The following is a 16,689-nucleotide window of genomic DNA, read 5'->3' on the forward strand; positions in this document are numbered from 1 at the left end:
ACATTTATTCAGAGAGAAGACAGATGCAAATGTTGCCGAACTTCTATCGAAGTCGTCGCGCGGAGCCGGTACCGGCTCGGGAAGGGCTTTCGTTTGGTTTCCAACATGCACGAGGACTTAGAATTGGGTTATTGGAGGACTGGAAATGTCTTTTTACAGAACGGTTATTCGGCAAGTTTGCCTGGAAATTAAGAAACCCGTTTCAGTGCCAGTGAGTCGCTCAGCTCTCGTGGCTCTTGAGGGTGCTCTGGAAGATCTGTGAATGTCTTCGGAAGTTGTAGAATGGCGTGTATTGCTTACTCATTTCATTATATGATCATCTCATTGAACTGTCGGTAGTGGAAGGGTGCACTGGGACGCGCAGGAAACGGCGCATTTATGGAGAGTCTGGTGTTTTGTTGTCGTTCGGGCGGATTCGTTTAGTAATATTAGTGTTATGTTTGGTGATACATAGTAAAAATAGTAATGTTCACTGAGGCAGAGCAGAGCAGGGTTGTGGGAAACCCATGAAGCCCCGGCTGGATGTTCTCTTTTTTGCTTTGCTATCCTTTTACTATGAAAATGATTCAGGCCCTTTAACTTGCCTCCATATTTTATTTCCAGCTCTTACCTACCTATGACAAATCGTGAGAGAAACAAGTACAGGATATATATATATATATATATATATATATATATATATATATATATATATGTATGTATATACACACACACACATTATTGCATTGGCTTCTTTGTGATACAAAGTTAGGGTTTATTATGCCACTGGCGAGCATTGTAATGAAATGTCTGCTGTAAAAATGCCATTCTTCCCCTATTGAGTGGAATTTGGAAAGGAGGAAGATGGAGTTTCAAGTAACTTTAAACTTTGTCATTTTTTGGTATCCTTTAAAGCAACGCATATCAAGCCGTGTATTAGGGTTTTAACTTAATTGCTTCCCATTTTGACTATTTCTTCTTGGTTTCTTTCTGAATATTAATTTGGGATTATTGTATGTTTTAGATTACTTTTAAATTCTTACTGTAGGAAGAGTAGACCTATCTTGTTATGCCCCTCACCCAAACACAAGCAAGTGCACGCGCGCGCGCACACACATGCACACACACGCAAGCAAACACACAAACAGGCACACACATACATGCACAGCTCCCCTGAGATCTAAATGAGTTCATTTGTATTAGTGCAACCCCTGGGTGCACCGGAGGAAAGGTTGGACTAGGGTATTACCACTGTATTATTTTAATTTTTCTCATTTTATGAATAAAGATAAAGTAGCCCTTTGAGAAATTTGAAAATTTCTTTTTTTTTTTTTAAAGATTTTGTTTATTTATTCGACAGAGATAGAGACAGCCAGCGAGAGAGGGAACACAAGCAGAGGGAGTAGGAGAGGAAGAAGCAGGCTCATAGCGGAGGAGCCTGACGTGGGGCTCGATCCCACAACACCGGGATCACGCCCTGAGCCGAAGGCAGGCGCTTAACCGCTGTGCCACCCAGGCGCCCCAGATTTGAAAATTTCTGCAGAGTGATGCTAACAGTATAAAAGCATCAACACTTTGGGAAATGTTTAGTACAATTCTAAGTCTTAAAGAGAGTTTTCTCTCTCGGATTTGAGAACTGGTACAGCATTCTTCACACGAAACTTAGTGGTAACTTTGATGATTCCAAACTTTTCAGTGAATTAAAAAAAAATTGGTGTCTTTTGCAGGGAATGGAATCTCCGCTTGTTTTAGAAACATGTAAGTGGAAACTAGTATGTAAGCTGGAAAGCAAAGGGAAGGGTTTTCAGTTGTTTCTCTCTATACATTGTTGGCATACATGCCGAAAAGACCCTGCAGTTGGGTAGTGAAGATCCTAAAAGTGAAGCTGCATTGTGACAAATGTAAATCAGGTTTGTAAAGGCTGAAATTACAGGGGACTGCAAATAATTAAGAAATGAAAATTAATTTTTTTTTTTTTTTTTGGTGTGCGAAGTGCGATGGAGATACAAGTTTTTAAATTGTCCATGTTGTTTAGATGGCCACTAAGGTGGGTGGTTTTGTGCTAGAGAAGATGTCTTATGACAGTATTTTTTTAAAAGTGTATTTGTGTGTTTGTCTTTGGATTTAGAAAAAGAGGGTAACCATGCACTGCTAATTACACTTTTTTTGAGTTTGAATTTTTGAATTTTTAATAATTAGGTAAGTAAACTTTAGCATTTCCTTATTTTATATTGATAGATAATTTTTGCTTTATCACATTTAAAAAGCATAGGCTATATAGTTACTAGTTTTAATTAACTATTGTTATTTTAAAATTGTTTACTGAAATAAAGAATTCTGAACTGAAGCTATTGATCTTAGAGGCAGAGTTTAAAAAGTAGGTATATAAATAAGGATTTCCTGTTGCACAAATGTGAAGTGGAACAGTGAAATTTACGCTTGTTTAAAAGTTCTCCTTAACAGTAAGGACTATCTAATTGGTTATTTGGAATAGCTCGTAGTCTTTATCAGAGGTACAGGTCTTTCCCTTGGTGAAGAAGCTCCCCACAGAGGAGGCACATACTAGAGGTCTAATTTTCTGTTAATATTTAGGAAACTTTTCTCAAAGCTTTGATTTTATTTTTTTTTTCCTTGGAATATATATTCACATTACTAAATTGGGAAGACAACCATTCCATATTTTTTACCAAGTCAACAAAGTTAATGTTAGGGATGGGGTGGGTGTGGGTGTGGGGGTGGTGGAGAAGCAGGTGGTAGGGATAGGATTTCTGAGGCACTATCCTTGACTCTTTTTGAAAAAAAAACTCTTTATATTCTGAACCACTTTCTCTTCAGAGAGCAATTGCTGTTATTAGAAAGCCACCTTGAGCCTTATTGTTGTAGAAAATTGGGCACAACCAGTGATGTCATACAAGGGACAGCAAAAAAATGGCTCTGCTGCAGATGACTGTTGCTATTCTATATTTGTAAGGCCCCTCCCCCAACAAAATCTCATTTCCATAGCTGTGAACTTGAAATAAGTAAGAAAAAGGTGTATTGCATTGTAATATATGCAGTTCCATAAAACAACAATTTATAGTTGGAAGATACCACTATTATTCATGCTTCTTGAGTAATGCAAATTTGTAATTTATATGATAGTAATTATTTTTCTTATTTTTCAAGAAATTAGATACATGGAAATTTTGGCAATTACTGGTGTCTGGCATTTAATAGGCATTGAAATGTTTTAATGTACTTGAAAACCTGGTCCAGGAATGGCAGCGTCTCATCTGTTACGCCGTTGTTCTCCAACTTGACCTCATTGTAGTTTGCTGTTGTCCTGTTGGTCTTATTCATGGAATCTGTAGTCTTTGAGAATGTTATTAGTCTAATACACAATTTTATGTTCAGCATATTGGTTATTATTACGTAAACTCGATAAACATGGGTTTCCATGTAAATTGAAAAGTATCAGAATCGTTTCTTTTCCCATTCTGAAAACAATGATTTAATACATTTTCCTACTATCTCAGTTAATTCTGCCTTGCCCGATTTGTAGTCCATTTGTAGGGTGACAGACACTGCTCTACCCTTTCCCTCTCCCCCACCTTTTTGCAAAACTTCATGGTATTCCTCAGGCCACAATCAGATTTCCTTTGGGCAGATAGTGATTGTCCAACCTTGTTTCCTTAAGCCACTTGCAGAGATGACTGAGGGGCTTCCATGAAACCTCATTTCCAAAATGAAAATGGTCATTTTTTAGTTACAGATAATATTAGATGCTCTCTGTGCTCTTGCTTGGTGGGGAGGTGTGAGATACCTTGGATAGGATTTGATACAGTTTTTAATCCATGAGATGTTTGGACTGAACATAATTTTTAGCTGATAGAGAACAAACTTTTACTAGTTTCTGTATATTATGTGTGTGTATTTCCCTTTCTTTTTTTCTTTATTGTTTTGGCCCATCTTTTAATTTCAGCAAGCTGATTAATCCCTTCCTCCTCTTTTAAAAAATTGTCTTTATCATGTTTGTGCTACAGTGTCTATTTTCAGAACTTCTTGGCAGTATGAGTTGCAAAAGTTAAGGAGTGAAATAGGGACAATTTCTTTTTCTTTCTCTTTCCCTCTCTCTCTGTCTCTCTCTTTTTTTTTTTTTGGTGATGGCCTGCATATAAATGTATGCTTGTGGTTAATGTGAAAATTTAGTGGAAAGACCAATTCTGAACTTATGATGGGAAGTGTCAGTCTCTTTCTTTGCAGAATTTGAAGGACTTAAGAACACAAGAGAAACAGGAATGACACAGCTCTTTTTGCACTTTGTCTAGAAAAAAATCTCACGTAGAAGATGAGAAAATTGTTTGACTTTGCTTTTGCTGTTAATTCTGTGATAGCAGTAACTACATATGATACACAAATGCTATAATTGTTTAAGAAGTCCGGAAAGTACTCTTCTATAACTTTTTAGATCTTTCATTTGGCACGTGTTATTCAAAGAGCATCTAAGTGTTAAGTGTATGTTGGGGTGGACAGTCAACTCTGGAGGAAGGTTCACTGTGGCCAAGAGGGGTCTGTAAAGATTGGAGGAAGCAGTACTTGAGTTAGAACTTGAGGGATTGATAGGATTCAGCCACGTACAGTGAGAAAATTAGAGAGTGTTCTGCGGTAGCAGTGTGAGTGAAATTATTGAGGTGGGAAGTGTAAAATGTGTTTTCTTGGTGGAGTGTGACTAGAACAGAGGCTTAATGTGGGAGCTGGGGCCGTGCCATGATGGTCCTTGAACGCCAGGCTAATGAGTTCAGGCTTTGTAGTCCAGGGGTTATAAACTGTTTACAGGGACCAGGTAGGTAATTTAAATGATTGCATGCAGCTTGTAAGATCTTGAATGACAGCTGACATAACTTAAGGCCTTGAGTTGGGGAAAAATGGTGAGTAAAAACAGCCTGAAGGGTTCTAGGAGTCTGCGCCTTGCACAGGTGCAACTGATGGGCAGTTCTGGCTGATGGTTGCCATGGGAGACTGTCAGATATGGTTTTTAGATGCTCTGGCTTTTCAGCAGACTGGGAACTTGGAATTTTATGTGAAATCTCTTTTTAAGTATCTTTTTAAGTGTCTTCATTTAAGATCTAAAACACTATTTGGGACTATACCTTGTGGGTTAGGGTTAATCTGTGGACCGCCAGCAGGTTACAGGTCTTCAACCTCTGCTTTATACCCAGATTATTTTATTTTTTAAATTAAGTTTTAAAAGCAGATATTTGCAGTCTTCCAGAGGACAGGAACATTATTAAATTACTTTGTATTTTGTGTGCGTTTTATACAGTTGAATGTAGGTACTCTAATACTTGGTGATTTGATAGCAATTATTTTAGGAAAGCCACCCTGGTAATAATATGAAGAGAGGAGTTACCTGGAGGCAGAGATTAACAGTCTGTTGGAATAGTCATGGTATGAGGTGATCAGGGCAGATGGTATATTGTTGGTAATGTGGATGGAAAGGAAGAGAGATTTCACTCAAAGCAGAGGAGGAGTTTTGAAGTTTCTGGCATAGATGTTGAGGAGATAGAAACGTCTGGGAGTATTTGGGGGTATAGCATTGAAGCTTAGGATCTTGATTAGGGTAGGTAATTAAAGATGTGCCTTCCTTGAAATCACTGAGAATATGGAGAGTGTGTGGAATTTAGTAAGGTTTAGGATGCTTCCTTCTCTTAGGACATGGTGGGGTGGGAAGGGACCAAGAAAGCCCATAAAAATGAGAAAGGAAATCAGAATATATTCCTACAAATGGGCAAGTATATACGTGCAAAGATGCTCATGGCAGCAGGGAAAAGTAGGAAATGAGAAGAATTGGCTATAGCAAAATACCCATCAGTGGACCACCATGTAGTCTTCTCAGGACAGAGAGATGGACTTGTGGGTACCAAAGTGGGAGAATGTCTATGATACATTTGTTGACTTGAGAAAAATCTTAAAAGTTACAAAGCAGTAAGTTTGGTACTAACTCTATTTTGTAAAGAGCACACAACCACAAACTATGCATGTATTTTGTGTATAGAAAAGTATTTGGAAGACTGCGTAGCATTATTAATACTTTTATGGAGTATGTAACCTTGTATGTACATTTATGCACTTTCTATTTATTTTTTTTTAGAGAGCTAGGCGGGGCAGGGGTGGTGGGCAAAGGGAGAGAATCCCAAGCAGACTCTGTGCTGAGCATATAGCCAGATGCCGTGGTTGATCTCACGACCCTGAGATCATGGCCCGGCCAAAATCAATACTTGGACGCTTTTAACCGACTGAGCCACTCAGGTGCCCCTCTATGCAATTAAAAAAAAAAAAACCCAGTACTTAAAACCATAATCTTGTTTTACAAATGAGAAAACCAAGTTCTGGGGAACATCATAGATTCTTGCACCAAGATTGCCTGAATTCAAATCCAGGTTCCATTACTTATTAACTGTTTGATTTTGGGAAGTTACTGGACTTTTTGCTGCCTTGGTTGCCTCATCTGCAAAGTGCACATAGTAGCGCACCTAGTTTAGGGTTGTTGTGAATTTATGTATGTGTAGAATTTAGGACAGTGGCACAAACTAAGTGCTATTAAGAGGTAGTATTATAAGAATTTGCTGATAGTTGTTATTGCCACTATCATGAGTTATCATCAATCAAGCATTTGCCTGATATCCTAGAACTTGTTAGTGACAGACATGTGATGAGATGCCAAACTCTAAAAATGTCAAGGCATAAAATAATGTAGTAGTTATTGGGGGTGGGAGGGGACGATAAAGATTTTCTTTTGTACAGCAGTCCCTAATAAAGACAAAAAGAAGAAAGATAAAAAAGCTAGGTCAGCAGAAATCTCTATAGAGTGTTTCTTACTATGAGGAGCACATGAAGCACAACAAAAAGCACTTCCCTTGAAGCTGTACGTATTGTGTTGTTACCACAGAATTGTTAAACATCGCTCCTGATCCAAACTTGTGAATGTGGTCATAGTAACCTCTTTCTATTACAACTCTGCTGACTCTTTTTATTAGTAGGTCTTCCTCAATGAGACTTCCTATCATGTGGTTTTAAAATGATTTATGTCTTTCCTCCTGGGTCATTTTTAATGTTTACATCTCAATGTAATCATTTACGTGAGAAGCAGCATAGCCAGTGGTCATAGGAAGTCTGCGTGATTTTGTTAATTCCATCCTTTAATGGAACCTAGCAGCAAACAAACAACCTTCTTGATTTCCTGATCTTGGGGGTTCTCATGTCTGGAGGAAGCACCCAGTTGCATATAAAATAACAGTATGAAACATATTAAAGAATTAATTGTATTTTTTACCTTAAAGCTCTCATCATCTAATTGTTCTACTAAGGTTGAAGTATTTGGTAAGTATGGCCAAGTTTTTCTCGTATCAGACTTACATACTTAGACACTCATAAAATGTTAAAATGAGATGAACATGTTAAGAACATTTCATCTAACCCCTCATTTTGCAGGGAGGTGGTGGCATGCCATAGATCATCCATCAAGGTCTTAACCTGCACAGTAAATAAAGGGGGAGAAGGTAGTCTATTATGTTGGTGACCCCCAATGAACCATGCCTGCTGGGATTTATGCTATTGTATGGTCACCTCGCCATGTATCTTGTCTAGCCCTGTGACTCACTTTAACCAGAAGAATGCAGCAAAAATGGCGCTGTGCTCGTTTGGGGCCTGAGCTTTAAGAAGGCCTGGAACTTCCACTCTTGCACACTTGGGAGCCCTAGTCACCATGTAAGAAGGTAGGTCCTACCCTGCTGGAGAGACCATGCGCACAGGGAGGGATTCTGGACTACACTGAAAAAAAGAGGCCCAGTTATCCCAGTGTCCCAGCTGAGTTCAGCCTATTGTCAAATTTCTTGTTGAATGCAGTTACAAAAGTGACCACCGGTAAAACTAGCAGAGAAACCAGCCAGCCGGGTCCAGCCCATATTGCAAAATTATGAACAAATAAAACGGTTGTTGTTTTAATCTGTTAGATTTTGTAGTGGTTTGTAATATATCAGTATAAAATGGAAGCACATGGTTTTGTGAATTATGGGACTGTAAGAAAAACTATTGGAGATACGAATGATAAAATGATAAAAATTGTTATTGTTTTTCACCTTCTTTTACTGAGATAGTTAAATGAGGCTGTCCCCCCAGCCTTTGCCCCTCATTTTACTAAAGTATTTTGAAATAGAAGTGGATTTTTGTTATTGGGGAATTTAAATGGTATTTAAAAATGTAGCTGTCACAGTGTAGATCAGACTATGATTAGATAATATGTAATGGAAAGAAAGTAATTATGGTTATCAGCTTTCAAAAGATAGGATTTTACTTTTTTGACTTTTATAGGTATCTTCTACATATCTGGAGGTTTATGGACTCTGTGTCAGGATACCTGGGTTCTATTCCTGGGCCTAGATTAGGTTTGTCTTTATGTGACATTTTATGTGTCAACCTGACAGTGACTTGAATAGGAATGTTTTTTTCTCGTATCAAAGTCTGGACGGTAGGCGTTAGCGCTGGTATGGTGCCTCTGCCCTGCAGAATCATCAGGGACTTGGTTCCTTTTATCTCTCTGCTCAGACATTTCTAGGATATGGCCTTTGCCCTCAGATTCCACTTTGGCTCCTAGAGGACTTCTCCTTACATCCATGTCCATTGAAGTAGAATGGAGGAAGAAGAGACCAAGGGCGCAATTCCTGTCTCTTGCACCGTGTGCTTCAGCTTGTTTGTAATTGGCTGGAGCCTAGTCATACGGCCATATGTGGCTGCAAAGGAGGCTGGGAACGTAGTCCTTTAGCTGAGTGCATTGCTGCCTAGAATAGATTTAGAGTGTTGTTGCTAAGGGAGGGGAGTGGACACGCAGAAGCAGCCAGTAGTCTCCAGAGCTGTGAGCAACCAGTGTATCTCCAGGGCTTCGGTTTTCTCGACTGTGAGAATGATGATACAGAACCACTTGAGATGGCAGATAGATTTCATACCGAGGGCTGGCCTCCGTTGATTGGTAGTGACTATTCACAGTGCTCTGTGGAACCCTGCCTGAGTCCTAGTTGTCGCCCTCAGTGGGGTGAGGAAGTAGAGGGAGGATTTATTTTGGGTAAATAGGGGAGTGATAGCATGCTGTCATTTTTATACTATGCTACACACTTAGCCTTTTTTATGTGTAGCTATGTCACTTTTTAAAATCTTTTCATTGAAAATATTTGCTTATTTTGCTAACCTTTGGACTATCTTCCCCCCTTCTTCTTCCTCTTAAAGATATCCTAAAATTTATTCCATATTTAAAAATTTTGCTACTAAACCTGTTCCCAACTTTGTGCAGAACATTTTCAAAACTGGAGATTGGAATGATGTAGAGAAATATTAAACTTCATACAGTGTATATCAGAATAGCTAGAATATGTGGGGGTAACAGCCCCAAGTCTTAGTTGCTTCAGTCAGCAACACTTGATTTCTTGCGTGTGCTACGTGTTCCTCATGGGCTGGCTTGGAAGATTTGCTCTACAATGTCTGCACCCAGGCTGAGGGAGACCCCAGCTCTGTCTTCCACTGTTGCAAAGGCAGGAAAATGAGAACATCGTAGTTTGTACTCTGGCTGTTAAACACTTAAAGCGATGGCCTGTGTTGGTTGTTTACCTTTCATTGACCTGAGAAAGTCACATGGTGGCACCTAACTTCACGAGGGCACAAAAGTGAAATCCTATGATATTTCTGGAGGGAGACTAGAAATATTTGGTGAAGAGAACTAGTAAACACCACACAGGGTAACATTTATTTTCATCCAAAAATTCGTATTTCACTTCGGAGTATGTTTTGTTACCTATAATTGAATATGACCATCTGGTAGACTGCTGTACTGCAACATATTAATTAAGGTGATGTGTTTAATAATAGTATTAAATATACAAAACATTTTCCGGAGGTAGAATAATACAGGAGTCCTAGGGCTTGGGTTCTTGATTCTTTCTCTACTGTACTTCATGCTTGTTTCCTTTCTTCCACCCACCTGAAAGGAGGAAAGACATCAGATGTTAAAATTGGTAATGTTAGTGAGATTATAGTTGACTTAAATCTGTTTGTTTGTTTTTTTCAAATTAAGTTTTTACAACATATGTTTTATTTTCAGTCTGGGTTACTTCGTCAATTTGTTTTCTATTAATTACCCAAGGAAGATGTGACTGATTATCTACTATGCACTGTACACTGGAGAAACCAAAATAAGATGATCCCTACTCTCAGGTTCTACCAGGTCAGTGCACACTGTACTAGAAAATGACCATCCTGTGATGGAACATTGTGCAGAGTGCTAGGGAGCTAGAGAAGGAAGAACTTAAGGCAGGGGAATGAAGACATGAATACATCTGAGTCGAATCCTGAAGAATGAAAACAAACTTTACTGAAGAGAGTAGGGGGGTGAGGAACGAGTCCATGGCCTTAATGGGTTAGATGCTTCCAGGGCTTACCAGAAGGAAATACTTGACAGTCACGTTCAGTGGAATCATTAGGCCCAGTTTCACAGAAGGAGGAGCTGGTTCAGGAAGATCACATAGTTGGTAAGTGATGCAGTCAGGATTTGGATCCAGGAGTGTCTGACTCTGGTCTTTGCTTTTTAAGAAACTCCAATCTAACTTTCAGCTGTGAATTAAGTTTGAGGATCTAATATATAACATGGTGACTATAGTTGATAACAGTGTACTATAGAATTGGAATTTGTTGTGAGAGTAGAACTTAAATGTTTTCACACACAACAAGAACATAAATAAGTCAGGGATGTATTAATTAACTAGATGGGAGGAATCCTTTTACATTGTATATGTGTGTCAAATCATGATGTACGCTTGAAATATCTTACACTTTTGTCAGTTATACCTCAATAAAGTTAAAAAAAAAAAAACAACTCACCAAACTGAACAAAAAAAAATCTAGGTTAGTATGAAAATGAGGAAGGGAATATAAATTGGGAATTTTGAATTTTTACGTTAGGTAGTAGGGAGCCATGGAAGATTTTAAACGGAAGAGTAACAGTGTAACTTGGTTAGAAAATAACCTTGGCAACAACAGGGAAGATGGTACAGAGGGAGTATATATCCCATTTGTCATGTTATAGGGACCAGAATGAGAACCCAAAGTGATTTTCCATACCCCTTTCCATCAAGAAATAATACTTGCGTAACTTTTATTTTCAAATTATCCAATCTCAAAACTAGAAAGACCTTCACTGTCATCAATTTCAGTTTCTTCAGTTTATGGACTAGGAAATGAAGCACCAGCAGTCAGGTTTGACATCTGAGATTACACTTTAAGATCTGGAGATGATGGTCTTTTTTGTCAGTAACTGGTACTTATCCTAGGTTCCATTAGCTACCAACCAAATGTAGATCTATGCCTAGAAAAATGTCTTTGAGGTCCATTCATGTTGTTGCATTTATTAATGGTTTGTTTCTTTATGTTGATGAGTGGTATTCCACTGTATGGATGGACCGCATTTTGTTTATCAGTTTACCAGTTGATGGACATTTGTATTGTTTCCAATGTTTTGTCTCCTGTGAACAATGCTGCTGAACATTTGGAAAATGTTTTGGACAAATGGTTTCATTTCTCTGGGTAGGTACCAAGGAATAGAAATTGCTTGCTTATATGGTTACTGTATATTTAACTTTTTTAGAAACTTCCAGACTTTTTCAAAGTTCCTGTACCATTTTATATTCTCATTAATGTTGTATAAAGGTTCATATCCTTGCTGATGCTTGGAATTGTAAATATTTTTGATTTTAGCTGTTCTAGTGGGTGTGTAGTGATATCTCATTGTGGTTTTAATTTGCATTTCTCTGACGATTTATGATGTTGAGTATCTTTTCAAATGCTTATTTGCCATTTCTATGGTAAAGTAACAATTCTGTTGGTGAAGTATGAATTTAAATCTTTCCCCGCATTGTGTGTGTGTGTGACTTAGTTTTGAGTCATAAGAGTTCATTATACATGTATACATATCAGGCTTAAATTTTTTAGAGCAGTTTTAGGTTCACAGCAAAACTGAGAGGAAGATACAGAGATTTCTCATAGACCATCCCTACTCCCACACATACACAGCTTCTCCCATTATCAACACCCTCTATTAGAGTGGTACATTTGTTAGGATCGATGAACCTACCTTGACACATCATTATCATCCAGAGTCTATAGTGGACATTAGGGTTCACTCTTGGTGTTGTGCATTCTGTGGGTTTTGACAAATGTGTAATGACAGGTATCTATCATTGTAACAATACAGAATAGTTTCACCTCCCCAAAAAATCCTCTCTTCTCCCTGTTCATCCCTTCCCTTCCTTCCCCTGGCAACTACTGCCATTATTATTATTTTTTTGACTACATCTATAGTTTGCCTTCTTTATATATTTTTTATATGAGTCCTTTATGAATTATATGATTTACAGATATTTTCTTCCACTCTATGGCTTATTCTTAATCAATTTTTAATGATGTCTTTTGAAATGCTAAGGTTTCTTATTTTGATGAAGTCCAGTTTATCAATTTTTTTTCCGTTATGGAATTATGATTTTCATATCATTATCTAAGAGCTCTCTGTGAAACCTAAGATTGGAAAGATCTGTGTTTACTTCTAGAAGCTTTTATAGTGGTAGGTTTTACATTCAGGTCAGTAATATGTTGAGTTGATTTTTGTTTATGGTGTGAGATAAGGTTTAAGTATAGTATTTTGCATATGGATGTACAGTCATTCTAGCACCATTTGTTGAAGACTCTTCTTTCCTCATTGAATTCTCTTGGCACCTTTGTTGAAAATCACTTGATCATAAATGTGTGGGTTTATTTCTGGATTCTTCTGTTGATTTGTATGTCTGTCCTTATGCTAATATTACATTATCTTGATTACTGTAGCTTTATTGTAAATTTTGAAATCAGGTAGTCTAATTCCCCCAACTTTGTTGTTCTGCTCCAAAATTGTTTTGACTATTATAGGTCTTTTGCATTTTCATGTAAATTTTATGGTCAGCCTGCCAGTTTCTACAAAAAACATATTGGGATTTTGATAGGGATTGTATTGAATCTGTAGGTCAGTCTTGAGAGTATTGATACCTTACTATTTCTTTTTAATTTTTTAAAAATTTTATTTTTTAAGTAATCTCTACACCCCATGTGGGACTTGAACTCACAAGCTTGAGATCAGGAGTTGGCATGCTGGGGCGCCTGGCTGGCTCAGTTGTTAAGCGTCTGCCTTCAGCTCAGGGCATGATCCCAGAGTCCTGAGATCGAGCCCTGCATTGGGCTCCATGCTCCGCTGGGAGCCTGCTTCTTCCTCTCCCACTCCCCCTGCTTGTGTTCCTTCTCTTGCTGGCTGTCTCTCTGTGTCAAATAAATAAATAAAATCTAAAAAAAAAAAAAAAAAAAAAGTTGGCATGCTTTTCCGACTGAGCCAGCCAGGTGCCCGATACCTTACTGTTTCAATACATGAAATTACACTGAATCTGTAAATCAGTCTTTTTTTTTTTTTTCAAGATTTTTAAAAAACTTATTTGACACAGAGAGAGAGGGAGAGAGCAAGCACAAGTGGGGGAGGGCGGAGGCAGAGGGAGAAGCAGGCTCCCTGCTGACCAGGGAGCCCACTGCGGGGCTCAATCCCAGGACCCCGGGATAATGACCTGAGCCGAGGTTAGATGCTTAACCTACTGAGCCACCCTGGCACCCCTTATTTTTAAGGTCTTTCTCAAATTGAATAGTCTATCTGTATAATTGGCAGCCTGGCAGAAATGAGTCTTTGACAACAAAATAATTTCATTTTCTCTGACTCAGGTGACGGTTAAACAGAAAGACATTAGCTAACAGAAGAAGGAAATATGTACAAGTGAATAGCCATTTCTCATTTTGAGACGTTCTACAATTGTCAAACAGCTGTGTGACACTTGGCAAATGACTTCTTGGTGCTTCATTCAGTTCCTTCATCTAAGTGGGATAATAATAGTACCTACTTCATAGGGTTGTTGTGAAAATTAAATAAATTAGTTTGTGTAAAGCACTTAGAATGGTGTCTGATGTACTGTAAGCACTTTATTCGACTTGTTAATTTTATTAACATTAAATAGGCAGGAATTAAGCAGGAAGCTTAAGAGAGAAAACTGCCTAACTGATCAGATCATCATAGTGTGAGTTCAGTTAAATCTTGGGTGGTTCTTAATCTTTTTTGAAGTTACAGATCCCTTTGGATATATCCTCACATTCTCAGAAGAAAGCATGCATGCATATAGATATACAAATTTTGTATAATTCAAGGGGAAGGTTTTAGTGAAGCTTATTCTAAAAGCTTTGTAGAAGTTCATAGCCTCCAGAATAAGAAGCTGTCTCCTGGGGGACATGGCTGCCTTAGTTGGTAGAGCATGTGACTCTTGATCTCAGGGTGGTGAGTTCAAGCCCCACATTGGGTGTGGAGCCTACTTACTTAAAAAAAAAAAAAAAAGAAAGGAAAGGAAGGAAGGAAGAAAAGAAAGAAAGAGAGAAAAAGAAAGAAACCTTTTAAAGATAGTGCACCATCTGAGGGAAACTTCCTTGATTGCAGAAAGAGATAGAGGTTTTTTTTGTTCTCAAAACTGAGTCCTTGAGGTGCTTGGGTGGCACAGTCAGTTAAGCATCTGACTTTTGATTTTGGCTTTGGTCATGATCTCAGGGTTGTGAGATCGAGCCCCACGTCAGGCTCTGCACTGGGTGTGGAGCCTGCTTAAGATTCTCTCTCTCCCTCTGCCTGACTCCTCTTAAAAAAATAAAAATAAAACAAAAAAAAACCCCTGAGTCCTTGAAGGGAACAGTTTAAGAAGTAAACACAACATCAGTGCTTTTTTCTTTTAGGAAATCACTTGACAGATGATGTTCGATGGAAGGTACTCTTGCATGAGTATTAACAGATTTTGATAGACTGTGGGTAATGTGCATTTCAGAGTGTATATTATAATTATACCGAAGAAAGCATGTTGAAATGCAAGTGAGTGGGAATGAGTTTGTTACAGGGATAACCCTAACTGCTCTAATTTATTTTTAAGTAAATTTTCACGAACTTCAGTACTTCAAATATAATAAGAAAGTACTTGTGACAAACCCTATGTTGCAGTATTTATAATGAGAACTGTTACTCTAAGCTTCAGGATTTTTGCAGGTAAGCCAGGACACAGTTGAAAGAGATAATAGATCACACTATGAGCTTCTTGAAGATGGTGCCTATGATTTTCAACATTGTGTCCCCTATAAACAGTGTGCAAAGGTTTTGATATCCTTATGTTTACATTTTTGTTGGGTTTGGTTTTTGTGAGGGTAGTGATAGTTGGGAATAAACCAGACTGTAGATTTTTTTCCCCTCAGTGTAACTAATTTAAATCAGGAATTATTTTCGCTTTCCATTGCTGGCCTAACTTCCATGCTTTTATTTTTCCTTTGTCTTTACCATACAGCCCACCTACTATCCTCTTAGTGACCCTTTACTCCTCCAACTAACCCTTGTTGAACTCCTTCTTCTGGTTCATTCTTCTTGGGGCAGGGAGGAGCTGTTGCGTGAGGAGTGGCTGGGCTGGGCCCGGCCGCACTGCAGTGCGTCCTGTCATTGACAAGTGTCTTGAGATTATTAATACTTGCCAGTGCTGCTATTGGAAAGTGATCTTGGTTAAAGAACTTAATGATCATTTCAAATTTTAAAAATTATTTTTAGTCTCTACTTATCATCAGAATTCTGTATCAAATCTCTGTTTAGGAGATCTCATTATATTCTTCCCAGTCCTAGTACTTTTGAATCCTAATCCAGTTCATGGTAACTTTAAACTTACCTGTGTTATTAAGAGGCTACGGTCAAATGTAGGCCTTTTCTTTCAGAGTCTTTGGGAGAATAGTGATGGGTTGGCATTGATTTGAACTTTGGTTAAAATAGAATTCATTTAGTTTAAAATGGCCATGATTGAGATTATAATTCTTTTCTGAAATTTTTGAAATATAATTTATTAAAACATGTCAAAACACTGTTGTCTTTTTCAGTTGGAATCTAAATTTCTTCTGTCATCATAGAATCTGTGGATTTCTAATCATAGGAATCTGTTATTTCAAATATTTTTCAGTATAAAAAATTAGATTTTTGTTACAGAAAATGTGGAACATGAAGAAAAAGAAATAAAAATTCAGCCCTTTTCATTCCACTTTAACAAAGACACTGTTATTTTGATCTGTTTTCTTTCCAACTTTTTTCATATGCATATTTTGTTTCTGTTGTATTAATGATGGTATATATAGAATTTTGTAGCCTACTTTCTGCCTTGACATGTGAAAGAAAATTTCCATGTTGTTAATCTCCATAACATTTTTGAAAGGTGCTTAATTTTCCACTGAGTAAGCTGATGAAAACACCCCTCAGTCACCTCTATTTCTCTACTTAATGTTACTATTTTTTTATTTATTATTATACCATGTAAAGTGCTTTGGCAGACGTTTTGTAGATTAAATCCTTTTAATATTTTTGGATTATTTTTATAGGACAGATTTCCATAGGCAGGATCACTAGCTTAAAAGAAAGCAGCTTTTTATGATTCATGATCCATAGAGGTGAGTGCTCGAATGTCCAATTTCTGGGTCTGAAATTCTCGCTCTGTTATTTTCTACTTGTGGGACTTCGTATAAAAAATTGAATCTCTCTGTATGTGTTTACTCACCTGTAAAATGGGGATG

At 37.8% G+C, this 16,689-nt stretch overlaps 1 protein-coding gene across 20 annotated transcripts in view; it reads left to right on the forward strand.

The window, feature by feature from the left end:
- The window catches only part of KMT2C (lysine methyltransferase 2C), a 272,287-nt gene that overhangs the window by 1,865 nt on the left and 253,733 nt on the right, over nucleotides 1-16,689 (forward strand). The gene's annotated exons all lie outside the window — the stretch shown is intronic.

This window comes from Ursus americanus, chromosome 3 (genome assembly GCF_024610735.1).
Source record: "Ursus americanus isolate L20-20 chromosome 3, mUrsAme1.1.p, whole genome shotgun sequence".
In the NCBI taxonomy this organism is placed as follows: Eukaryota; Metazoa; Chordata; class Mammalia; order Carnivora; family Ursidae; genus Ursus; species Ursus americanus.